The sequence below is a fragment of the Catharus ustulatus genome, chromosome 7 (genome assembly GCF_009819885.2).
Source record: "Catharus ustulatus isolate bCatUst1 chromosome 7, bCatUst1.pri.v2, whole genome shotgun sequence".
Lineage (NCBI taxonomy): Eukaryota > Metazoa > Chordata > Aves > Passeriformes > Turdidae > Catharus > Catharus ustulatus.
Genome location: NC_046227.1, coordinates 21,263,529 through 21,290,339, shown reverse-complemented (window position 1 = coordinate 21,290,339; position 26,811 = coordinate 21,263,529). Strand labels below are relative to the sequence as shown.

Here is a 26,811-nt window from a genome sequence, read left to right as displayed (position 1 = left end):
AGAGTGGATTTATACTCGTTAACTTGCATGAGACTGGCACAAGCCTCTAAATATTAGCCTATGATTTTTGCAAAAAAAAAAAAAAAAGCAGGACTTTGGGGTGTTAGCAGAGCTTTCATTACTAGCAGCTGCAATGGATAAATCTTAGACAGGGAACTACAGTATTTAGTTAAAGATGGAAAAGAATAATAGTTTAGCACCTCTTTCAGAAGAGATGAAGTTAAATGCAAAAGCAGAATGTCTTCTCCATGAAGCAGCATGAGTATGTTGCATTCATGTGACATTGAAAAACAAATGACAAAGAATTTTCCATTAATAATTTAATTTGGGGGCCAAAGGGCTCTCAATAACATCATAAGCATATAACATGGAGACAAGTTTATCCCTGAGATAAGCAATCACAGTAGAGTTTCTTACAGCATGTTTGAATTCGACTCTATGGAATGCAAAATTTTAAAAAAAACATAAATTACTGATAGGGGCAGCTGCCAACTCACCTCAGACCACCACAACTTTATGCTGAACACTAGAAGTGCAAAAAAATGAATGTGGAACTGGAAAGTAGCATATTACCAGGAGGTTCTGAGTATCTCCTTCTTCCATGTCTATAAAAGATGACACAGAAACAACAGAGTCATCATCTGGCAGGATCATCAGAGCATTACAATTCAGCTCTGATGTCTAAAACAATACATGCAAAAATGTCATTTCTGAGAAAAATTATCATCCAAGTTGAAGATCCAGATTCCTTTTGTGGTACATTCTTACTACTGGAAACAAGGATTTTTAGCAGGAATTATGTGGAGTTGAGGTGACGTTCAAATCTGCTAGGGAGTGATGAAGAGTGGCTAATAATCCAAAATCATATTTCCTATAGAACTAACCGGTGCACACAGAGCCTCCAGTTAAGCATTAAGATGTAACCCTCATTCACATTCAGCAAAACCCTCTGACTCACAGGCGCTTTGTTCCTTGAGGGCTGGACAACTGGATTACTCTTTATTTTTAAAGATGGATGGTGGTGATGCTGCTGCTCATCTTTTATAGCAGTGGTTAAAGCACTCACCCAGAAACTGGTGAGCTGACTACGGTTCAGCGACCTCCTCAGTGTGAGGGGGTTCAAATCTACAGCTCCAGCCTAGGCTCTGACAAACAAGTTAAGCCACAATTGCTGGAGATTTGGGGAATGAGGGCAGAGAAGGGAAAAGAGGGGGGCAGACTGCTTCCTGCTGAAGCTGCATGGCTGTTCAGCAAAGAATGCAAGATTTATAGGGTCAGAAAGAAAGAGAATTGGAAAAAAAGGAGCTTAACTCTCGACTAAACATGAAGGCTTCCTCTGGGGAAAAAAAAGTCATCCTCTTAAATGTTTTTAATGTTGCTAATTAATTTAGTTTTAAACAAGATTTTACAGTGATGTTTTCAAATTTGTGAGATAGAAACACTTTTATACAACTAAAAATTTTAATGAAAATTTCCACTTGCAGTAAATGCCTGATGAAAGACATGTGGGGATGTGGCTTTGGGCTGCAGTCCCCAACAGGCTCTCTGCTCTCTTCCTGCCAGCTGAAGGACACCTGAGATACAGGATGCCCCAAGACTGGGGGCCATGCAGCTACACCAGCACCAAGTGCTGGCCCTGATTACTGAGATTCATCACTAAAGGGGTGTAGTAGTAGCTGGTACAATAGAAATCCAGTGGAACATGGACAAAGGGAATGCAGTTGTAGTTGGAGCACTAAAATCAGCTGCTTGCTAAGGCAGTCTTCGCTGGGAAGAGGAACTGGACTCCTTGATGCAAGTCTCCTTGCACACTGCTGCCTATGCAAGCCCAAGAGAGGACAGCAATAGGAGAGAATTGTCTAAATTCTTTCAAGAGGAAATCTAGAAACAGACAAATTAAAAGATTGCAGAGTTTCTTAAAGCAGAATAAAGCCAAGTGAGATTGGTGTCATGTACACTTTTCAGTGCATTCAAATACTGTTTTGTTTTGCTACCAGATTCATTTGCCAGCCAGGTTGCAACCATCACTTAAACCATGCCCTTATAAGAACTTCCTAATTTCTCACTATTATTCAGTCAGGCACTTTAGTTAGTCATTATATGGGGCAAAACATTTAGCGATGTCATGGGTTTACTGGTTTTCTTTTTAATTCCATCTCTATTTTATTTAATTCTCAAGAGTTTGGAGATCTGCAGCTATGCAAAGAATTGCCTCTTTGTGAAAAGCTTGCTTTGGTTGGCTGTCAGTGAATTTGTAGCCACAGCAAAGGCTCTGATACACCAGGGAGAAAATCATGCTTTTACCTAATCTAACCAAACCAACCTTGGTCAGATTGATTCAGTTTCCAGCCTTGGCTCTGACCTCACCCTTACCCTCAATCCTGCCTCACTTTCACACTGAGTATTTTATACAGCTTCTATTTTCTCCCTGCATAGCTTCCACCAGCCCCCCGCTGCCCCCCCTCCCCCAATTTCTATGTTCTACTCATCAACCATTGCTTTAGAATCTTCAGGCTGGATGGGCAGGCATGCGGTGCTGGCAGGTGGTGTAGCTGTTAGGCAGCCTTGTGTATCACAAGAGATCTAATGCTATCAAATTTCTTTTCCCCCAAAGACTAAAGAGAGCAAGCCTTTGTAAGCATGCAGGAGGGGGATGAAAACACTTTGTCTCCTGAGCAGCCAGCCTTTGTCATTTTACAAATGAAATCACTTTGGAAATTTAGAGAATTAATATCATAATGAAGACGGGAGTACCCATTAGGGTGGTCTAATGTTGCTCTGGAGATATATGATGGATGTCCAGTTGCTGTAAGCCCTTATTTGCAGAGAGTCACCTCTGTAGTTGCCATTATTAGGAAGATGTCTGAAGCAGAGGATCAGACACAACCATTGCAAGATGAGATAGTGTTTGACTGGTTTCCAGGGAACCGAAGGATACAGCCTTAGTTGTACCTGTCACTATGGCTCCCAGCTTTTTCCCCCTTAATGTCTTTTTTAGCTGTAGGAAGTTTCTCTTTAAAGATTCACTGCTTCTCTAATAGCACGAAAAAGCAGGAATAGGAACATAAAAAATGTTACCTGGACTGCAAAGAAGCTTCCGCTTATTGCAAAACAATTGGTATAGTTCATCATGAAAGGATTGCAATATGCTGCACTAGCCAGCTTTTGCAAATAAAGATAACCATGAGATCTAACCTGTAGTGTATTACTTGTAGTAACTGGAAATATTCACCTGCTGTGTCCACTTCTGGAGATACCTAACACACTGTCAGAGCAGTGATGCCGTGATTGCCATTCCTGGAAACACAGCCTCAAGAAAGAAGTACTTCCTGGAATTATCTTAATGGGCAATTGAATCATCATTTCTAGCACTCCAGCATCTTTCCCAGAAGGACAGTTTTCCACAGGCAATGATTCCAGTTAGAAACAAATGTGAATATCCAAACTTCAATTCTTTTCCTTTTCTGACTGGTTTGCAAAGAACAGAAGCTTTAAGCAGATGTTAGAATTAGGGAGAAAGGCACCTAGGACATGAGGTTGGAAGGTGTCCAGTATAGTGATTTACCTGCACTTCATTTTATGGTAGCTCTTCTACCCAGGCCATTTGTTTTCTTCCAATTATCTGTGTTCTTTTAATAATTCTCTACTGCTCACTAACATTGCTGCTTTGTCGTGTTAGTTCCAGGGAAGCTCAGGTGCTGGTGTAAGTTGTCATAGCTGCAATGTCTTCCATGAGGATTTACACCAGTGCAGTGCCTGTGTTTTAAGAAAATCAGGTTAAATTCAGTAATGTCTAGACTTCTTTTCCAGCTATGGAGGTATGCAAGGCAGCATTTTGTTACTAACCTTTTCAAATAAATGTGACATGACGAGTCCACACTTTGCTCTGTATATAATCAGTACTGATTTTGGGGAATAATCAGTGGTAAATAAATTGAGTGCTGTTGAAATATCCTTTGTGTGTGTTCTCATGAATTACTCATGAAACAAGGATTACAAATTTCTGCCTCTGATCCCCAGTATAGGATATGTACTGGTTTTTTGGTTGCTTTTTTTTTTTTTTTTTAAATATAGGGAGATAGAAGGTGTTTGGATTTTGGTTTTATGTATTGGGTTGTTTTGTTTTGGGATTTAGGGTTTTTTCACAAAATTCTATTTGTTTCCCCTAAACCTTCAGTTTAGTGGCCAGATTCACCTTGGTGGGAGCAAATGCAACTCTATCGATAGCGCTGGAATTCTCTCTGCATATGTCAGCAATGAATTTGTCCCCATATTTATTGGAAATACCTGAGCTGCTGTGATATGATGTGGTAAATCATGCTGAGAGCAAATCAAACAGACAGGCTGTGGCTGCATCACTATTTCATACAACTCAGGTCATAGTGGACAGGACAATGCTATAGTGTGAAATTCAGTGCTAAGGAAAATAAATTCTTTCTAACCTTTTATGAAAATACTCCTCATCCTTTAAAGGGCAATTTAGGCAAAGCAAGCACTGCTGGAACCAGTGCAGAAGCATTTAGAAGGCAAAGAGAAAAACACCATTGCCCAAGAGGAGAGCAAGTTGTCTGTAGATATTCCCACGCTTTTGCTATTCCAAAATTCCTATCAACTGTTGCATACAGCTTCCAGAAATAAAGCTATTCACTCTTAGTACAGTAAATGAAAGCAATGCAACACGCCAGTCTTCAAACCCAGCAAACTATAAATGTAATATCAGACGGAGAAGAGCTAATGAAAACAATCACATTAAACATAGCTCTTCAGTGCTTGGTGCTCAATAAGTGAGCAGCAGGCTTTCTCTGTCTAGCTTACAGAAAACAGGAGGTAGCAGTTTGCAAGGAGCAGCGTTTTAATGTGATTGGACTATAACAGACAATCTATTTACAGCATGCTCTGGGGAGCTTATAAACAAATGTTGAGTAATTTCAGCCAGCAGTAATTACCCTTGCAGCTGACAAGGATAGCATGATACTTTCTCCTTCACCTTCAGCCCAGTCCAGAAGGCACTGTACACAATGGCACTTCTAATTATTTCTGCATTTCTATGGCTAAAGACCAAAGTGTGTTATTAGAGAACATTTTAGAAGCTTTTTAAAAGCTTGTTTATTGGGACAATTAAAAGTCATCACTATGACAGCAAATAAAAGGTTCCATTCCCAGGCACGCAGTTGCAGCTGGGGGTCTGCCTGCTTACCTTGTAAGCCTTGTCTACATGAGGCAAAATTTACAGCCACCCCTCACTGCTGCTAATACCAGTTCCATGGCATCGATGCTGCCAAGGTGGAAAACCTTCGAGGGTACAGAGAACGGGGCTTTGTAAATATCATATTATCTAACCCTGATCAGAGTACATTGAATAAACATAGTACTTAAAATGTTGTCCACTCACCTGTGCTCAGGCTCCCAACACAGTCAAACATAGTGGGTGTGAAGCCCTTGCAGCTGTAAGAAGATATTTTTGCAGAGTGCCTGTGGTGCAGTCAAAGCTTCAGACAACACAGCATTTAGTCTTCTGTTGAAAGAAAATTAAAAGCATGTTCTTAAACATCCATTAGCACTTAATTACTGGTGAAATACAGCGGCTTGGATTTTTTTTCCCAGGCACTGGACACACAAATAAGTGAATTCTGGACTGGAATCAGCTGCATTCCTCCCACTGCTGGTGATAAGCCTTTTTCTCTACCCATGGTTATGTGAAGGCAAATCTAGACCTTTTAATTTCCCCAAATCATCAGTAACCTATGCAATACTTCAAAAGCCATCTCCCTGCTGTTAGAGAATACCCCAGAGCATTCAGGCTACACTCACTGACATTTCAAATGCCCACTCTCCATGGCGCAGTCCTCTGGCTCCTTGGGCACCCATGCGCACAGCCTGCTCAGAGTCCTGCTATGTGCCCAAGCCTGTTCCTCCAGAACTGGCAGAAAGTTCTGGTAAACTGCCACTGTGATACAGTGGACAGGGTGCAGAACCTGTCCAATCCCAAAATTAGGTGTTTTTTGATCAGCACCTTGCAGAGAGATACAGCTGTGCCAGCAAAAGAAGGAAGGTCTCCAGTCTCAGGGAGACCTCAGGAGGTTACGCTGTCCTAAACAGTCTCTTATTTGGCCCAAAGCACTGTTTTTTCCCCCCAGTTATGTCCTAGGTACTACATGTTTGTCTGTTCACACTGTATGTTTTACTGTGAAAAACACTACAGCTATTTCCAACAAGTATTTTTTTAAAATGTACAAGCAGCTACTCATGGCAAGTCATCATTGGAGTGATTGCTGTAGGCAGTGATAATTAACAAAATTATTGAGTCATAAGACTCTGTTCACCACAAGAACTTCTATTTAACATTGTAATACAGTCCTATAAGAGCCAAACTATCCAAAAGTAATTGGGAGAGGCAGTGAACTGTGATGTGTGCTGGTTTGCAAACACCACTGCACAGTTTGGTGTTCGCTGAGCTCCCATCCGCCTCAATAAATTCAGTTCAGGTTCCTGCTATAGGAATTGACAGCAGATATCTAATCCCCAAAAGTGGATTATTTACATTTTTTTATATGTTACATTGCATTACATCCTGTCATGTTGCATCTCATCACAAGCAGATACAATATCGCATAACGTGATGTGACATGATGACAGACATCAGAAATGTTTTTTGTTGTTTTGGGTTTTTTGAAGATTTTATACCTACTCTCCAAAATATTTCTGAGAGATTTCTAGGAAGATGGAGTGGATAAGGTGAGCGCCTGACTTACACGCTTGTCTGGCAGCTGCTGCACTCTCTCTCCCAAGCATTGTTTAAAATGAGCCACCTTGTTCTGCAGCTTCATGAAACCTCAGCAATGCAATTTTACACGTATTTTGCAAATATTTTTAAAAGATTCATTAGGAGTGATATCAGCAGAACACATGTTCAATAACAGCACAAACCGACAACAGCTGCTGCAAATTACCTTGTCTGAAAGGAACCCCCAGCAATGCATTGCAAACTTTAACAATGTACTCGAGCTGTTGATTGCTCGCGCTGCCGCTCGCCACTCGTTTCTGAGACACGGTTGGTGGAGGAACATTAATTTGTCCTTGTTCTTGAGACTGGCAGGTGTCACTTTGCCCAGTGTGGGACGTGAGTGACAGATATTTTGCAGCTGATGAAATGAGAATGCAGAAATTCAAGAGTGCCTCTGGGATTTCAGTGGTCATTCGTGGCCAGCACAAGGGCAGGGCCCGCTGCCTCGCTGGCTGGAGCTGCTGTTGCTGCAGGCTGCCGCAGACCCACACCATTTTAAATAATATTGGTGTTATGAAGCCCTTCCCACACACACACTTAAGGGTATTGTGTGTGCTGCGCTTCTTTCTAGGCTGATACTGGCTGGGAGATTGTTTTAATTGTTTTTTGTTTTGGTTTGGGATTTTTTTTTTCTTCTGTCCTATGCTTTAGCCTTTTTCAAAAGGATTTTACCTGCATTTGCTATCTTTAATTGTTTGGATAACATATATCATTTACTAAAAGCAATACATAATCTCACCTAGAGGAAACTGATTAAAAACAAGAGCAATATTAAAGAATGCAATTAATAAAATCCTCTCATGATACAGAGGTTAGGAAGAGAGTGGGTAGAATTATATAAATTGTAATATTTCTTTCATCTAATTTAAAAACCAGAAAAATGTAAAAATTCCATTACAAATGCACAAAGCCTGGTGAAAATAAAAAAGATGCTAGGAAATGAACAGCATTGCAGTGTTAAATAAGTAAGAATGAAATTTGTTGAATTTTAACACTATCCTGCAGTTCACCTCTATCTTTCCTTTAAGTCTTAGAGCATTTTCTTTGCAAGCAATATAGTGGCCAGGATTACTAACACCATCCTCCTCCTCCTTCCCCCAAGCCCCCTTACCTCCCCCAAAAAAAGATTTAATTATAACTATAAGGAAGCCCTCCCACCTCTCAAAAAAAAAAATGTTTAATTTTAACTACAAGGAAAAGAAATTGTCCACTGCTGAAACCTCTAGATATTTTCAACCTCAGTTTAAACAATGTTGAGTATTTTTTCCATTCAGCAAAAAGGGAAGAGATTAAAACATTCTGTAGTTTCTAAAATACTTTTTATATAAACAAGAATGCATACTATAAAGAAAAAAAATTACATTAGCTTTTTATTTATACAACAAATTATTTTAGAGGAGGTGATTTTTGAGAAAACCCAAAAATTTCAGGACAGGGACTCATTTTAACTGTGTTAAATGTAGTGTATAGAGAACAGTGTAATCCATAGAACCACTAACAGCATTTTGAATTGTGATAAAACCGTATTAACATATTTGCCTCTTTAATGATTAACTGTCTTTGAATATTAAGAGATTTTTACAACATCTTATTCACACTGAGGAGACTGCAAAAGTCTGGGCTTTTTCTCTATTTTATAAGTGAGGCTTCGTTTGATATGCATTCTGATTTTAAAGGAACCATAACATTTTAATCGATCTCTCTGTAAAGATCATGATTATTATAAATGAGATACAGTCATGCACATCAAGCCTGACTGGTAGATAGGAGGTCATGAGTCAGGAATTATATGAAGAGGGGAAGTAAAAACCAGAAAATTTTCCAACATGATTGTTTAAAGGAACAATTATGTACATTGGTACATGAATTCAAGACTTCAGTTACATGCAGAGTTATTAGCCTTCATTTTCTATTAATTTCCTTCAAACTAACCTTGAAAAAATATCATTTGCAAAAAAAATAAAATTAAACTCATACATTTATTATGACAAACATGTAATTTCATACTGAACTCTTCACATTCATGAAACAGCTGGCATTAAAAATCATGGCAGAGAAATATATCTGATGAGAACATTGATACAAATCTAGGCTGTGAAAACACTGGTTAATGTCATTTGACAAATGTCATTTTATTGTAGATAATTACTTACGTTAAATAATTTGAAGCACACATAAAGAGATCATCTGATATGATGCAATATAACCCTTTAAATATAATTTCATTATCAGAATTGGAAAAATTATTTTGAATACATTAATTTCTTCTAACAAACATCTCGTCTCCCCAAACCAATACTGTTTTGTTTATACCCATGTTCCAACACACACAGACACGCAAACAAATAAATCTGCACATTTTTCACTTGGTATATCCACCCCCTACTTGCAAGTGCAAGGATATACTGTTATCCTTCGGCAAACAAATATTTTTCTAGGTGACATGCTTCTTTAATTAAACTGTATTATTTATAATGATCAAATATAATTAGCAGTAACATGTATTTAATGAAAACAAACTGCTTTCCTTTCAAATCTTTCCAACCCATTGTACTTTAAGGCCATAGCTTTCCTCAGAAAATCACTGTATCATAACAACTATAAACAAGTATATGATTAAAAGATTGTCAGGTGCTGCATCGTTTCAGACAGATGAAAATAGGGAAGGTAAACACTGGAGATCCCAATTCATGTCATGAATTCATGTCATGTACAAATCCTATCATTTAAGGTATTGCTTCCAATGAAACAGCACTGTTAGTGGTTCAATGTGCTTTAGAGCTGTCTTTTAACTACCCCATGTGATATTATTATGCACTAAGACATTACCTGGGTATCTTTGATTATTACTGAGCGAGATGAGAGGAATGTGTGCTTTCACTGGACTCATTGACAGCGAGGTGCTATAACAACTCTCCTGTAATTAATTGTGAGTGAAAGGGGGTTTGGTTTTTGCAGCCTCGTAAAACTTTTCCCACATGGCTGAACCCACGGTCAGGAGACGTTAGGCAACATTAACTGCCTGCACATTTCTGCAAGGCTCTGGAGGAAGCGGCTCGGCACTGGGGCTCCAATTCTGAAAACCCTGGGACATGAGACATCAGCGTCTACCTTTCATCTTAGCTGAGATTTGGAGAGGGTTCAGACCACAGAGGCTCCTTAATTCTCACTAATTCATTTGCTTTCCTGATTCACTTGGCTTGGGATAACCTGCGAATGATAATGAACCTGTAAGGGGAGCGCTTAGTCCCTTGCCTTTGAATGTGCTCGGCATGGATTGAGGGCTTTCTGTGAATCTTGCAAGAGGAAAAGAATCTTATTAGCACTGATTGCCAGTCATGAGGTTGCCTCTAAAAATTGCTCTTGTATTTTTAACTCTTGCTTGCTTATAGTAACCCCAGCTAAGGAGAGAGATGTGTTGTTTACACATTGAACACGACATTGTTCTCAACATTTACTCATTTCTCTTTGCAATTTGATCCAATCATAACACATTTGCTTTATGTATGCCATTACTATACCACTATGAACACTTCATCATTTTTCCCATGATTATTCTACGAGTTCATAACTGGCCAAGTCCTCATCTCTTCACCCCCAGCTAAACATCCTCTTTGCATAAATGCATGCTCTCTACAATAAAGGGTCTAATTTCCTTTTTTTCCTTTTCTTATTAACCATTTCAGCAGAGTACAGATGTACTATGTTTTATGTTACTAGGGGAGTTGTTGTTGTCTCATGTTGGTTATCTTTCTTTTTTTCTTTTTTTTAAATAAACATATTGTGGCTCTAGATACAAAAAAAAAAAAAAAAAAGAAATTCAAACTCTGGTAAGAATACCAGAAAATAAAATTGGGAAAATGGCTTAATTTTGCTTCTCTTTGTCAAATAAAAATTCATACTAAGATTTTTAAATTATTATTTTTCCATTCATTTATGTGAATTTAGGTGACTGTCCAGAAGAAATGAATGAAACCCCGAAATCTGTGTCAGAGTGATTCAGTTTAGACAATCAAATTCTTTCTCAGGTCAGCAATTGCTAATGGCTGAGGATTCAGGGTCCAGTTTTGCATAGGTCCTTGTTATTATTAGAACCAAATTCTAACTCCTGACCCAATCCTGGGAGTATTAAGCAGCATGTTCTGCTCTGGTCACATCCTTAAAGGTATAGATTGCTATATTACCCAACTCTACCTAGGAAGATTTACAAATGGGCAACCCATCCTTTCTGCAAAACTGTGGTGTTTTTCTCTTGTTTATAGCTGTTTAATATGAGCTATGTGCAGCTTTAGAAAACCAGTGCTTCAGTGTTGGCATTTAGTGACAAGACTGCCATCAGCCAAGAGAGCCTTAGACATCTTCCACATCTGGGACACCTACCCACTAGCCAGAAATGAATGATGCTTTGCTGACATAAAGATAAAATCCTTTTTGATGATTTATTTACCTTGTGTCTAGGTGGGGGCAGTAGAGTGTTTGACTAAATAAAGACAATTACTTCCAGTTCAGCTAAAAAAATAATTCCCAAAAATCCTCTTGAAATATGATTTTTATGCTTTTCCCCTCTGATTTGCTGTTACCTCAAAAAATCTCAAAGTGACAAGATTTTACACCCACTATTTCTCAACAGAATTTGCCAAAAAGAATAATTATGTGAGACTGCTAGAATTCAAATTTGAACTGAAACCACTTGTGTGGAAATACAGATTTCTATTATGTTGATAGGCTCAACTCTTCTTCAAAGGGCATGAAAAAGAGCTGATCAGCCAATGGAATTCATGTTACATGGGAATTCTAAAAGTTTGACATTTGCTTGTTGAATCATAAAACATTTCTGCAGGACAGTTACCAAAAAAATCTCAACTTGCTTTAGAAATGTCACACAAAAATATCTACTTTTTGCATCAAAATGTCAAAACAAAACAATGATTTAGGCTGCTATGTTTCAAAAATGTCAACTTGGTGCTTTTAATCAGTATTTTGGCTGTCTGCAATGTGTAAATTTTACTTTGAATTTATTTTAGGAAATTTTATTGGATTTTACTTTTCTATAGTAAATCCCTGTTTTTTGTTGGAATATTAAATCTTTTTGGTAAAGTTCATCATCAATAGGGTTTTTGTGCATATATATGTATACATACACATTTTAATACATAAATATATAAAATAAAGTATATTTCACTCAAATTATTATAAAAACCCAAACACTATGAACTCAATCAAAGTTTAGCCAACACCATGAATAAAACAACCCCAACCCAACCCTGTACCCTCACCAAAATATCCCACCTCCTTTTTTATTAGTAGTTTAACCTAGGTAAATAATGACGTTCCTGTCTGAACAACACGTCTCAAAACTCTCATATTCATCTTAAGAAGAGTCCTACCATGAGCTGGAAGAGACCCAACCAAGATTATCCAAGTCCTGCTCCTGGTCCTGCTCAGGACAGCCCTAAGAATCCCCCCAGGAGCCTGAGAGTGCTGTTCCATCCTGGCTGCAGCTCTCTGCACCTCTGCAGACTGTGGGGAGCCCAAGAGTATTCGTGTCTCTCACCAGTGTCTTACTGTCCAGCATTTGGTTTATTTATCTGGCTGGGGTATTTTTCCCCCACTGGAGCTATCTGCTTAGTAAGTCTTCTCTGCTAGGACAACCTTCATTTACAGCCCCCCCCCAGGTTAGTTTTACACCCATGCAAAAACCTGGGAAATGTGGAACAGGATTTGGTTGGGTCCTGCTCCTCTATTAATCAGCAATTTCCACCACGTTTTCCTCACCACTAACTTTCACTCAGCACTTTCAAAAATTTTGCACAATGTTGAGCAGTTTTACAGCAATAAAACACAGCTCTTAACTAATCTATTATCCCTCTATGTATGAAAATGTGACTGAAATTGGAAAGTGGAACCCACAGACATTTTTCAGCTCAACTTGCAAATGCGTTGGAGAAGAAATTATTTTCTCTTCTTACACTCGAGTCAAAAAGCATCATTTGGAAAGTTACACTCATTTACATGCATTTTCTATTAAACTTTTCTATCATAAAATATTGCCTTTATGATCCAGACACATAATTTATTATGCAATGCACCACCACCATCATCACAGTGAATTGCATTTTACGTGTTTATACTAACAGGGAAGGTGATCGGCTTCAGCCTCCTTTTCATTATATGCATCATTCATCCTCCAGCACCAAGATCTCTGGATTCTGTAGCATATCCATCATTATCTAACTGCCAAGTGTTTTCAGAGGTTCCTCTGCTTTAAGCTCATTATTTCTTTAGACTGGGGACTCTACAGAGGATCTTTCCAAAACATACAGCAGTCAGCATGGCACATGTATACAGATGAATGGTGGGGGTTTGTCCTTCACAGCCTCTTTGTATCTCTTTTTTGCTCCAGAACTCAGCATGTAATGAGCAGAAAATGCATACTTATACATGTAAAAATAATAAAAATTTAAATGGTCTTAAAAAACATAACCAAATAGTGGGATCCTTGTGTGGAAAGGCTGCTGTGAAAAAATCTAGTATACAGACTTTTCAGTAGTTTGGGGTTACCATCTTCTTACAATGCAGACTAAAGCACATAGACAAAGAGCTCTGCTAAGATAAGGAATTTTTTTCCTGTCCCAATTTACCTTGCTGCATTTAATTTAATCAATAGTTGAATGGGGAAGAGGAGGAGAATTTGATGGTTCAAGAGACTGATAATAGGATATCGAACCTTTCATCTGTGTATCATTGATTCGACATAGGAATTGACACACTGGATCAGAGCAGTGGTCCATCTCCTCAGATATGCTCTGTGACAGTGGCCTGTGCCAGATGTGTTTCAGGTCAGAAACCCTGCAGGTAAGCATTTATGAAATAAACTGACCATAGGAAAGGTTTCTCCTTAACTCTCTTTATAATTTGGCTAATGTTCACTCCTAGGGTAGTCTGCAACTCAAAAAAACTTTTAAATCTTGTGGATGCAGCATAGGTGATATATTTATTTAAATACATATCCAGCTGAAGTTTTTTGGCACCAAGTTGCACTGAATTCCAGAGAAAAATTATGTATTGAAATAATTACTAACGTCATTGTACTTCTTCTTAACTTCTTGTCTTAGTGAAAATAACCTCTTCTATACACTGTGTACCCATTATTATTAGTGGTCCATATAGTTCATCTTCACTCTCACAAAAAAAAATAAATAAACTTTTTAATTTGCCTCAAAATGAAGAGTTTTTTATGCTTCTAATCAATTACACTGCTCATCTCTATACTTCATCTATTTATGATACATTCTCTTCAAGGCAGGATAACCACAACTGAATATAGTACTCCAGGTCAGGGCATACCACTGATTTATTTAATGACATTATAAGATTTTGGGCATTATTTCTCTCCCAGTCCTTTTGTATCCTAACAGTTTGCTTGCTTCTTTGACCCTTACTCTATACAGAGCAGAGACTTTCATTGAACCATCCAGTAGAAGGCACAGGTCTCGTCTTGAGTGACAATAATGATGTATTTGGATGGCTTAAATTATTCCTTCTTATGTTACATTTGTCAACATTGAACCATTATCCTGACCACTCAGCTAAATTTGTTAAATTTTACCAGTTTCCAAGTTTCCTTGCTCTTTTTTTTTTATCTTTAATTTTCTGAAATATTTGAGTTTTCTTTACTGTATGGATTTTTTGGTGGGTTTTTTGGTTTTGTTTTTTGGGTTTTGGTTTTTTTGGGGTTTTTTGTGTGTGTGTGTGTGTTTAGAAGTATCATGTGATTTTCCCAGAAACTTAGTTAAAATACTTTTTTTTTGGTTGACATAACACATAGTGGCAGATTAGGAAAAAAAATAAGGGCTTTCTTTATGTGTCTATGTCACTTTCAGTCACACTGTTATGTCACTAGAAATAACAGGAAAATCACAATATTATCATTCTGGTCCAATTTTAGGTTAGAAAGAGACAAACTGAGTTGGTTTTTCTAGAAATATTCCTGAAGCCCACGAAATCAGATTCTGCATTTGCAATTTTATCAACAATGCCTGTGTTTAATGGCACATCACCTCATCATCTCAAACAGGTTGTTTGTTTTTTTTAAAATACTGTTCCATGTATTATCAACCAGTACAATTATAAAGGCAGCTGTCCTTGCTGGCCTGAGGAAAGTAAGTTATTGGTCTTGATTCAGGTCTTAAGAAAGTGCAAATCAAAATCCGAAGAGATTACCTTGTTGGTAGCCTGAGTAAATATATTCTAAACAAGCAGTACAGCAAAATGAACAACTCTTCCACACAAGGAGGTGTCTGGTCCTTTGATATTAGAATTTAGGAGGTTTGGCCTCATACTAAACAAAATATTGTGTCATTTTTCTTCTGAGAGCTTTCCTATGTTGAGGAAGCAGAAGTGCTGAGTCCCCCAGGATTTTAAATATTCTTAGCAAGAAGTATAATGGTATGACACCAAGTATATTAACTAGACTGCGGGTAGAGAGTTTTTTAATGTCACTCTGTGTCTAACACTATCTAAAATACTTTGTGGTTTTTTTCCTTTGTATGACAAAACTCTGAAATCCAGGACCTACCATGAATGTGCTGTTCTGGCTCTGTGGACCCAAAGGCCACTTGGAGACAGCAGCTTCTGACACGCACAAGTCCCTGCCTTCGTTCTCCTCTACAGATCTCTCTGAACTGATGCATTCAGAGCAAACCCATCAGCTGGAAGGAAACAAGGACAGTTTAGTTGCACTCCAGATTTGCATCACTTCAAAGATGTTGAGGGTGAAGGAAGTGTCTGTATCTGCACCCTTCACCCAGCCGAGGGGAGATGAAGAGATAAAACCTTGGGATGCTCCATGACAGCATGTTCCCCCTCTCCCAGCACCAAGCCCTTGCAGAGCACACAGATACCAGGCCAGGAGTTGCAGCAGCAGGGCATTTCTGCTTTAGGTCTGCATACACATCCCTCACAGGCACAGTTGGCAGGATGGAAGATTTAGCCCATAGCAAGGGAAATGTACATCATTCTTAACATTACTCATGCCAGAAGTTTTTTCAGGTTAATTTGTTAAAAAATATGACCTGAAAACCTAAGACTGAGTTTCAAATGAGACAGTTATTTTAAGGCTTGGTTTACTAAACCTAATTTATTATGTGAGATAACAGACTTCTGCAATCCACTGCATGGCTTCACGGCTGAAGTTAGTAATTCATGTGAATAATGCTGCTAAAAAAAGAGATGTTATGTGACCAATCCATAGCAGCCAGTCAGCTACAGACAGAAGCTATCTTGACTGTTTTTCCTGCAGCACAGATAGCTGAGAGGACTAGTTATCTCAGCTGCAAATATAAGAGCTACAGGAGCACAGCTGGAACATCACGGCTCCCTACCCCTGCACAGCCTTTCCGATAGCTAGAGCAGCATGCCACCATTGAGGGCTAAAGATGAAAAAGTTTTTTAACTTGCTGCTGTCATGCTTACAATAAAGCATACTCTCATCTTTAGCATTTCTAAGTCTTTTCGGTGTTTAAAGCGTAAATGTGGCATTCCTGGACGCCACCCTTGGTAGATAAAAGCAAACAACATTTTCATAAACAAGGTAAAGCGCTGCAATTACACAGAAAGTGAAAGTGCACTGAAAGTGCCAGATCCAAGGCCAGGTAGAAGTGCACCCTTGAACTGCTGGGCACTCCAAAAATACTTAATTCCAAATGAGTAAAGTAGCAGATTGGAGGAAAAAAATTATTTCTTTAAGCAAAGAGCAGCAGAGTTTTCTCATGCATTAGGGCAGAAAATGATACTCTGTGGGAGTCAGAAGGTAATTTTTCTCCTTCAGATAAGATGTTACACAACTGGCCAAGCACAACTATAAATGATTTACCTACAGTGCATAAGGTATAAGATATTGTCACAAGCACTGGTCAGCTCTTCTGCTATGACAGCTTCTCTGTCTTGTGGCTCCCCATCTTACATTAATGTGGGTAAAAGACAGTTAGCTTTCTTGGAAATACACTGCAAAATCAGCATTAAAAACACTTTGAAGCATGGTCTGATATTCTAGTCCAAATAAGTGCTAGGATACCAGGATGAATGCATGAAGACTTTAGGAAGAGGTATGAATACTGTGTTTGCATTTCAGCTTCAGTAAACATCAGGCACCGCTACAAAAGGAAAGATTGAACTGCTACAATAGTGATTATTTACAGAAGAAAATAGTTCACAAATGGAGTAAAAAAAGTAAGCAACTTACTTTTGTACTCTGTCCCTTGAGGGAATGCATTGTATCAGTATCTCACAACATGCAACTCCTGCAATTGGTGGCTACAGTAGGAAACACAAAATTAGACAAGGAACTGTAAACAAAGAAAGATAGATTTGGTAGTGTATGGGGTCCAGTAAATAATTAGTTCTTTCAGTACTTTATCAAGAATATTTATAAGTGCAGAGAGAGAAGTCAGAGGCAAAAATATTTCAGGAACCTTTTCCAAAGCTGAATATTGGCAATGGCTGCATTGCGGCATCATCTAAAATAAATGCTGAAAAAACTGAGAAGGCTTTCCTGCAAAATCTTGTAAATCTCTGGCCAAGGAAATCACCTTACCCAGCCCGTGGAGGGTCTGCAATAGCATCTTCATTATAAACATAGGCAAATGCTCGCCTGTCAAACTCACAGCCAGGGCTGTCTACAGTACTGGGAGGAAAGAGTCCCTGCAGCACAGGGTGTTTGATGAGAAACTCAGCAGCATCCTGGACCTCGTGGACAGAGCCTGCTGGCACTGCTGCCCCATGGTACAGCCAGGCAGATGGAGGCACCAGGCTGGAGGTGGCAGCAGGAGCAGGGATGCTACAGGGAAGGTGGCTTCTCAATAACATTTCTGCTTCAAGCAACTTGTTGTCAGCAGTCAAAGTTTCAGGTTCAGGGAGCTGTGGCCTCCTGAAAACAGCTGCAGGACTGATGTAACCATTAGCTTATTTGGCAAGCTCTAATACATGGATGAGCTATCATGAGGCTTGATAAGGAATTCTGGATTTCTGCATGTACAGCAGAATGGGTGGTTTAGTGGATTTTCACTAATTTCCCATTGCTTCAGCACAATATGAGGGTCCTGGAAAAAATCTATCAGACAATAACCAGCTTCCTGTTTTCCATTTTAAAAGCCTCTCATTTCTGACATGTTAATAGCTTTCATTCCAAACATTTGCTAATATTCAAACATCTGGCGAAATCACAGTAATTTCTCCCTATTTCACTTGTAGCTGGACATGAAAAATGAATTGGAAATTCTCAAGAGTAAGCGGCACAGAAGACAAGGACTTTTTGGCACATTCAGTGACAGTAAATCTTTGTCTTTTTATCCTTCCACGTGGAGAAGTATTTGCACCTTTTTTCATGCTTTTAATCAAATTGCAGACGACTCAGCTGACAGGCACTCCTCCTTTCGTGAGCCTCTTTCAACAGAGGTATGGCTTAAAGATTATATAACCTCTTAATAACCTTAATCAGGCTATTTTTCATTATGTTTTAATTCATTATAATCCTAATAAGTCTGTGGAAATCTAGAATTAAAATTTGTTTCTTTAATGACTTATCTTTAAAACATTAGCTACACATGGAATTAAAATATTATTTACCAAGAAAGAAACAGATGCATTGGTAAGACAAAACATTACCCTGTTGGATCTAGAGGTTTTATTTAGGGAGAACAAAACAAAATCTATAAGGAGCTGCCCTTTCTCCTCAGCCTAAGCCCAGAAGGTAATACTGATTTGTTACTAACCCTTCAAGTCACTATTTCATAGCTCCTCCAACATCTTTTGGCAGCACATAAGATGTCCTGCTGCGTACAATTAACCAGTGTGCTGCTCGGGCAAGTGGTACTACAGCTCCCAGTGTGTGCACCATGGTCTCTTTGTTCTTTGTTAAACTACTGATCAATGAGGTCTCAATGCAAACACAGGGGCACTTCTTCCATATGCTTTGGGTCAAATGCTTGCTATAGGAGCCCATAATAAAGAAAACCCTTTCGGCACCCAGCCCATAAAACCCAAAATACCCCAAAGAAAAGGGTCTCAAAGAGTGCCCAAAAGTGAGAACATTTTTCTGTATCTTAAGTACCTGCACGTCCACCCACAGTGTGTTTCACTTGGAATTTCCACACAAGAAAAATAATTATGGTAAAAACCACAAATATTACCCTCAGTTCCTTGGAGAGGAGGTATGCCCGGAGCCATGGGAACAATGGGAGTTTCAGTTTCCAGCATAACTAGTGGTGCAAATTTGGGGCAAGCAGATCTTTGCAATGCAAACAATATCTCTAGCAGATTTCTGACCTCCTCACTGGCACCTCACACTGATTAGTTTACAACCACCAGTCACTACCAAACAACAGGGCCCAGATATAAAAGGGACTTTGAGGGAAGTTTTGAGATATGGGTTATCAGGTAGCACTAGATGCTGTGTTCAGGAAATGCTGAAGCATTACTTATCTGTCCTTGATTTAGTTCAATGTAAGATTATTGACTCTGTATGAAGAGGAATTTTTAGTGGGATTTTATCAATTACTAGTCTACAGATCTGAAATTATAGTACTACATGTGTGCATGTTGGTGTTATAGCCACAACAGCACTTTGAGTAGACAAAGCTCAATCCTCAAAAAATACACTGTGTCAAGTTTTTACACTCCAGACACCATTTAACCAGTGTCATATGACTGAGAGATAGTTGAAATATTCAGTAATTTTCCCAGTAAAGACCAAAACGTAGAAAGCATCATACTTCAGGAGACAAAGGGCCAAAGATATGCAAGAGGAAAGTGAAAAGAAGATGCAAGGAGCAAGAGAAAGACAAGATGATTTTACAGTCAGATTCTATATATTTAAACTGAAAAATTATGTGCATTTAATAGTCCATTTGTGCCACCCTCCTCTGAAGTACTGGCTATTGTCAGAGACAGGAAATTGAGCCAGATGAACCCTAATCTAATATGGTTTCTCCTGTAATCCTATTTCCATGGAGATCTGTTATTTTACTGAAGGTAGCAGAACTAACAGATTCTGTTATTTGATAATTGTGAATCTGTTTTTGAGGATCTAACTGCAATAAATTGTCCTCTTTCACTTCCTCAGATAACAAATTCTGCCTAGGGATCTTTTCAGTCAATGTGACACACACATACAGGGCAGGCCTTCAGGCTCATGGCCTGTTACTCCCTACAAGTTAGTCTGTTCTCTGCATTTCTGTTTATCCAGCTGGAAATCAGTCAATAGAATTTTGAGGACTCATAACTTTTAAACTCATTACTGTCTATGTTTACAATACTACCTTTTAATATCACACTGGTAGTTCAGTTGTTTCTTTAAATTCCTACTGTTTCCAAAGACATGATATAGACTCACTGAAAAAAACCAGAGTTTGGAAGAAAAATATTTTTAAATGCCAATCCCAAGAAACAAAACCCCCAGTAATCTTTCTGGACATTTACTTCCAACATAATTATCTACTGTTGTGACAAACAAGCAAACAAACAAACAAAACCAAAGGTGCATTTGTATGATCAACATCACTTTAAATCTGCACTGCTTATGTTGCAAAAAACCAGGCTCTGCTGCATCTGCCTGGCCATAGGCGCTGGAGAGGGCTCCTGTAACAAAGCAGGGCTCAAGGCTCACACACAGGCAGGGCTGCTCTGGGAAAATGGAGCTCTGCTGTGTCGCTCTCAGGGCTTGGGGGATGCAGTTTCCATTTGCTCATGCTCACTCACTGAGGCTGTTATGAGGCAGTTAAAAAAATAATGAATACTGTTAAATATGTATTAGTAAGTTGTTGTTAACAATAAGAGCTAATGGGAGGACATTTCCAAGCAGTTAATGATTGGCCAGAGGAGATGACTGGGGTCCTTAACGCAGTCAGTCATTAAATGTGAAGCAATACCCGTGCTTTCACCCACTACTGCTATTTGCATCTTTCCCTTCTCTCTTTACATCTCCAGCTTTCTGCACTCCATTGATGGGAATTCTATTTTCTTTTCTTATGTGCCTGCCCTATTCTCAGCCCTTAGTAACTAGCACAGAAAATCTCCAGTCACAACAGTCTATGTGGTTTCCAATAAATTATGCTTGTATTGCTGATTAAATGAAGATTATTGCTATTAATATTAAAATGAAGACTTTATCCACATTTTAGCAATCACAGATGAAAAAACTGCACAGATCAGTGTAATCCATTTATTGGTTTCTAGTGTAAAAGTCCTATAGAGAGTGTCACAATTCCCTATGCTATCCCTGAGTGCATTTTGCATTAAGACCTGTGATTCAGCTGAAAGACATAAAAAAATCACACACAGTCAGACAGATCCCTCCTGGCTACACATCTGAGAAGGTTCAGGAGCATAAGGTCGACACACAGCAACTTATGCTTACAAAATGAGCCCAGGACCACCTGTTTCAGATGTTAGTATGCAAAGATTTTCAGGGTCTGGAGGTTTTGACCAAACCACACCACTCTTGGGGGATCTGTTCTCTCTCTCCCTTCCCCTCCCTCCTTTCTTTCTCCTACTAACCATGCCCACAAAAGTAAAGTTAAAGGATAGCAAACTACTTCATGGAAGTATGTTTTAAGTAAAAAGCTGTTTATCTTGTTCCAGGTGTTTGATCCTGAAGTTGTTCAGCCATGAAAAGCAGTTCTTTGACGCCAGAATAATCTCTGGTGTTACTACAGGCTGACTTGTCACTAATAATAATAGTTACTTTTTTTGAGTTACCTTTTTCCTTTTATCCACTGTTTCTGAGCTCCACAGCTTAGTTCTAACTTGAAGACAGTCACAGTGCATTTTCTTAATTACATTAACTCTATTTGTATAACGAAAAGGTTCTATTGCATTTCATGGAAACTCTGCTGCTTATTGTTGGACTTCTTTTTATACTTACAAAAATGATTATTTTAAATAATGAGAACACTGCTCTTACTTTCTTTTTAGGTTCTTTGTTATGCATTTTTATCTATGATGTAGAACTATCCTAGAATGTCTGCAAACAGATAAATCAGTATGTTAGTTATGGATGGATTTATACTCTTCCATAACACAAGCCATTCTTATTTTTAAAGTCAATTCCTCTGGAAATCAATCTCAAAAGAAAGGTTGGATAGTAGACTGCAATTTGCTGAAACTGCATAAAGAAACCAAAGGAAGCAAGCAATGGTATTCCAGGCAAACATAATTTCTTAAGAAGATGGATTAAGCACCAACACACAAAGTTTAGGAAAGAGGAATCTAGTGTTTCATTAAATATTTTAAAAATACTTTTCCTTTAGATAATAAAGCACTGGAAGTGGACAGAGTATTCAAGTACTGATGCCTTTCCCTTTTTCTTTAGTTCAGAGCAATGGTAATTACTAATGCAGTGATCACTGAATTTCACAGCTTTCTGTGTTTTGCAAGATTTCCATAAAAAATTAGTTTTACAAATTTGTATTATTCAAAGACGTTTAACGAAGGTTTTGACTAAACTGCTTCTTCACAGTCTGTATTGCTGTCATTAAATATTGCTATTACCAGAGGTAAGAGGCTCCTCCCTTTTCCCCTAACCGGACAACACTAAAGATAATAAAGAAAGAGAAAATTATGTTGATGAAGTCTTGTAAGAGAACCTTTAAGTCTCTTTTGGAGGGGAACAATTTATAGACTAGGAAGAGCCAGGACAAGGGCAATCATTTTAAGACTTCTAAATATTCCTGCAGTTACTTGGCTCAGAGATTGCCCACGTCTGTTGTAGATCATTGGAATATTTTCAGGCTAGCCTAATTTAAAAAGTTAATTTCCTTGATCATAACCACATGAAAGAACTATTTGGGGTGATTGCATATGCCATTTAGAAACTGCATTTGGTGTGTCTGTCACTCATGGGGACAGCCAGCACTCTGCTGCTCAGGAGCCCTCACTGTCAAGTGTCCGACACCACAGTAACTTCACTGCCTGCTTTCATTTTGAGACTGAGTATCTCAGTTTGAGTCATATCTGTAAGGCACAGCAGAGTCAGGACTTCCTTGCGGTCGGTGCTTTTCAGAGAGATCGCTCCCTGCTGCCTCAGTGAAAGGAGCTTCCGTGTGGGATGAGTGGGTACACCTCCAACTCACGGCCTCTGTCCTTCCGCTGACCCCTGCCTCTGCTGCTCCTTCTTCCCTATTCTGTTCTCGACCTCTTTTCACAATTGCCCATCTTCCTCTGCAGATGGTCTCTCTGCTGTTCTCTCACCTAATGTGGATTTTGATTTGTCACAGGGAAAAAAAAAAAGGACAACCAAGAGAAAGAAGGCTGGTTGTGAACTCCACATTTATGGTCTCTGAACAGAAACTCTACCTGCATGAAAAATCAAATAGAGAAGGGAATAAAACATGGTGATTTTGAGACCAGACTTTCTCCGATTCCCTGAGAAGCCCAGAAGTCAGGAAGTCACTGTCAGCTGCCTGTTTCTGTGTTTCAGCCTTATTTTCAGCACAGGTTAGAATTTTTTTGCCACCACTTTTGGCACTTATTCGCCTTTCCTGGAGAGGGAAGCATATGGGAATGCTTGACAGGGCTTAAGATTCCGCAGTCCTGAGGTAGTGAATACTATTACAACGTCAAGCAGCCCTGAAAGTGCTCCGGCTCCTTCCCGAGGACAGCCCCAAAGCTCCTTACAATCTGCCCGGGCTGTTCTCAGCAAGGCTCTGCAAGACCCCAGGTTTTCCCCCCGGAGATTCGCAGGGTGTTAAAATAGAGCAGTGCTGTGTGTGGCTAGGCAGTGTTGAAGTGAGACCATGCAGTGACAAACACAACGCCAGCTCAAGTCGGAGGCAGTAGCAGTCCTCCCTCCCCCTCAAACCCTGACGGTGCTTCTGTATCACTACAGATACATTATCTTATTTACAGAATTACAAACCAACGATAGCCTATGAAAATGCAAAGCGCTGCGCTAACCTGGAGTCTCTCAGTTTCCTCCTTTGGTAAATTTGTCTCATAATAAGAGGGATATTTTTTGTCTGTGAATAATAAACACTTTGAGTTTGAATTAATTCAAATATTTCTCTCCTATCTCACTTGGTAAAATAATAGGGATATTCCAGGCTATCTCCTATTGCCCATTAATGTTGTGTATATAAATAAGCCAGGTTATCTTTTTCTTGTGAGAAATATTTTATCTAACAGGCTCTTGTCTAGTGGTTCCAGTACTCCACCACTCTAAATTAGGACACTTTATCTTAAGGCTTCATAATCTTACGAGACTATAATTGGAAAGTTTATAAAAAAAAATCCTGCTTTGTAAGCTTGGCAGCTGAGATAGAAAGAGGGAATGAGAAGGGCTACAGCAGAATTACACCATCACTGCTAGCCTGACTCCGCTTGACAGAGCCGTTTAATATTTTGACAAGACAAAATATAAAGCAGCATTTTATTCTGTAGAGACTTCACTAGACACAAGCATGGAAGTGCTTGTGATCAATAAAGTTTGCGGTGGAGAGTGATTTATTTACAGCAGGGTATTATGTAGAGAAAGAGCTGTGATATTTCCACAGGCTTTGACGGCATAATGGGCCCCTCTCAATCCTTACATGGAAGGGTTAGATTGTCATGGTTGCTCAGGCAGTATTCAAAACGTTATCTGATCAGCCTTAAAGACTTCAGAACGAGACAGATGATTAGTTACCCTAAACGATTCTCATCATGCAGAAATTGATGATTTAATATAGTCAATGACAGACGATTCCATTTGTACTAGATAAAGTGTCTGCGGTTTGTATCAATCATAATAGAGTTATTATTGAGCATAAAAGAAAAGCATGTTTAATATCATTAATTCCAGATATGTCGCTTTCCACATCTGGCATTCATCCATAGAGCAGAACCACTCCAGGCTATCATTCCTGCCTGTGTGCTGGTGACTCCAGTGTTTTTTGTAATTTCAAAATGTTTTTCAGCACCTCCAGCTAGGTGCAATAACAGTTTACAGATTACCTATGTCATCACATTTTGACAAACTTCTCAATCTGATGTGACCTTCATCTTTAGCCATCTGCTTGCCTTTGTTTCTGCCTTTTTTTTTATAAACCTCTGCAGCTTAAAGCTGTAGTGGTTTGTTCCATATTCTAGGTCAACATTTCACCTGTGTAAATCCAGAAACACAGACTGAAATGTACAGACAGTAACCCAGGTTCAAGTCTCAAGGTAGCTGACACTGGGCAAATCTCCCAGGTAGATTTTTCATCACTTATATCAAATGCTTTCTAATTGTTAATTTTTATCAACAATCTCCACATAAAAATCAGCATTCAAAAATATCCTATGAACAGCCAGTCCTTCTGCAGGACCTTTCTTTTTTTTAATTTCTAGAACATGTAGTGCAGAGTCTGGATGTTTCTAAAACCAAATCATAAATAGCTATAAGTGAGTGAGCAGAAGCCATGATGAAAGTGCAGCTCAGTCCACTGCCTGTGGAATTCATGCATTCAGCCATGGAACGCCAACACATAAACCAGAGACTCCAAACACAATGTGCCACTGCTGACCAAGAGGGAAACTAAAATCTCAAAAAATTGCTGCATCTATGTACAGATATTTTTTCTCCCTATTTTCCTGAATCTCAGCTAAAATTTCAAAGAGGAATGGGTTTTGTGTATTTATTCACTCAGATGGACAATTGCATGGTTTTAAGTGATAAATGCTTAAAAAAAAAAAATAGAGCTATAAAAGAGTGTGAGTAAGCTTGTTTTTAAACACTGAGTCCAAGATTTCCTGTGATATTGTTCAAATAACAAAATTGGCAAGGTGTTCTTTTACATGCCATCATAGGGACCTCCTCACCTTTTTTCCCCTCCTTGCATGGGTGTTTTATACCAGTGGGGAGAACAGCCCAAATGAGCTGGCCAGCTGCCAGTCCAAACAGAGGGAAGTTTACTGATGCTGGAAGTTTTATTTATTTTGTGTTTTATTTTGGAAGGCAGAGTAAAGAAGGCTGGTAGCAGTTCAGGGGCAAAGAGCTGTCCTGCACTTCAGGCTCTGCCATCAACCAAGCATTGTAACATCTCCTATCCTGCAGAGCTCAATTTAAAGATCAAATCCACTATTTACCTCCTTCTTTCTACTGTTACTCCTCCAATAGAAACAACAAGAAACCGAACCATCTGTGTAACTACTACTGTATATTCAAGTATTGTAACCAGGGGAGGGAAGGAATGGCAACTGCTGCGTAGGCAGTGCAAATTAGTTGGCAATTCTGTGCAACAAGAGGCAGAAAGTTAGGCACAGCCCTAAACTGACCTCAAGGCCCAGATAAGGCAATTACCAAGATCAGCTAGTATAAATTAATAAAAGTGTTGACCTTTCTGCTTTATTTTTATTCTCTCTGTAGTTACTGATGTTTCCTTCAGTAGTGAAGCCATTTTTTCCAGTAGGGAAGAGTTTGTGGCAGCTGATCCCCAGTCCTCTCCTTTCAGGTGCTTCCCATTCCATTTCTGCAGATCACGGCCCATGAAAGCAGACTGGTGAAAGGATGCTGTGCTACCACCATTCCTCTCAGCTGCTCTGCCTGGCTCATTTTGGTGATCTGGTTTGCAGAATCACCCCTGACACTGTTCCTCCAGAGCAGCCAACAGAGAAAGGAGCTGCCCTGATCAGGTGAGAATAAGAAGCCAAGGGAAGTGAGGAATGTCCTAGGAAGGCACTGATGGCTGGGGACATGCTCCAGCAGTTCCATCATCAACAACACCACTTCTCAGGGACTTTAGGCTGAGACCTTCAGCCTCAGCCATCTAAGACAGAAGTCATCCCTGGGAAACTACCAACAGCTGCTGACCTTAACATTATTTACCCTTGTGATCCAAATTTCTGAATACAGGTGAAATAGGTACAATTTTGGTTAACCACTTGAAAAAAAAAAAGGTAACAGGTATCAAGGATGAGACAAGGAATAATCACTACCTAATTTTGGTTAGTGCTTTTCACATTAAAAATTCTTCCATTGTGAAACTAAGATGAAAATGTAAGTATTCGATACAGGA

At 39.0% G+C, this 26,811-nt stretch overlaps 1 long non-coding RNA gene across 1 annotated transcript; it reads right to left on the bottom strand.

Moving 5' to 3' along the window:
* Positions 1-503: 503 nt before the first annotated feature.
* LOC116998418 lies at positions 504-15,424 on the bottom strand. The gene is made up of 4 exons (XR_004418389.1): positions 15,363-15,424; positions 5,393-5,515; positions 3,566-3,756; positions 504-605 (listed from the first exon to the last, which is right to left on the bottom strand). It is a non-coding gene; the product is annotated as an uncharacterized LOC116998418 (long non-coding RNA).
* Between the last annotated feature and the right edge of the window lie 11,387 nt (positions 15,425-26,811).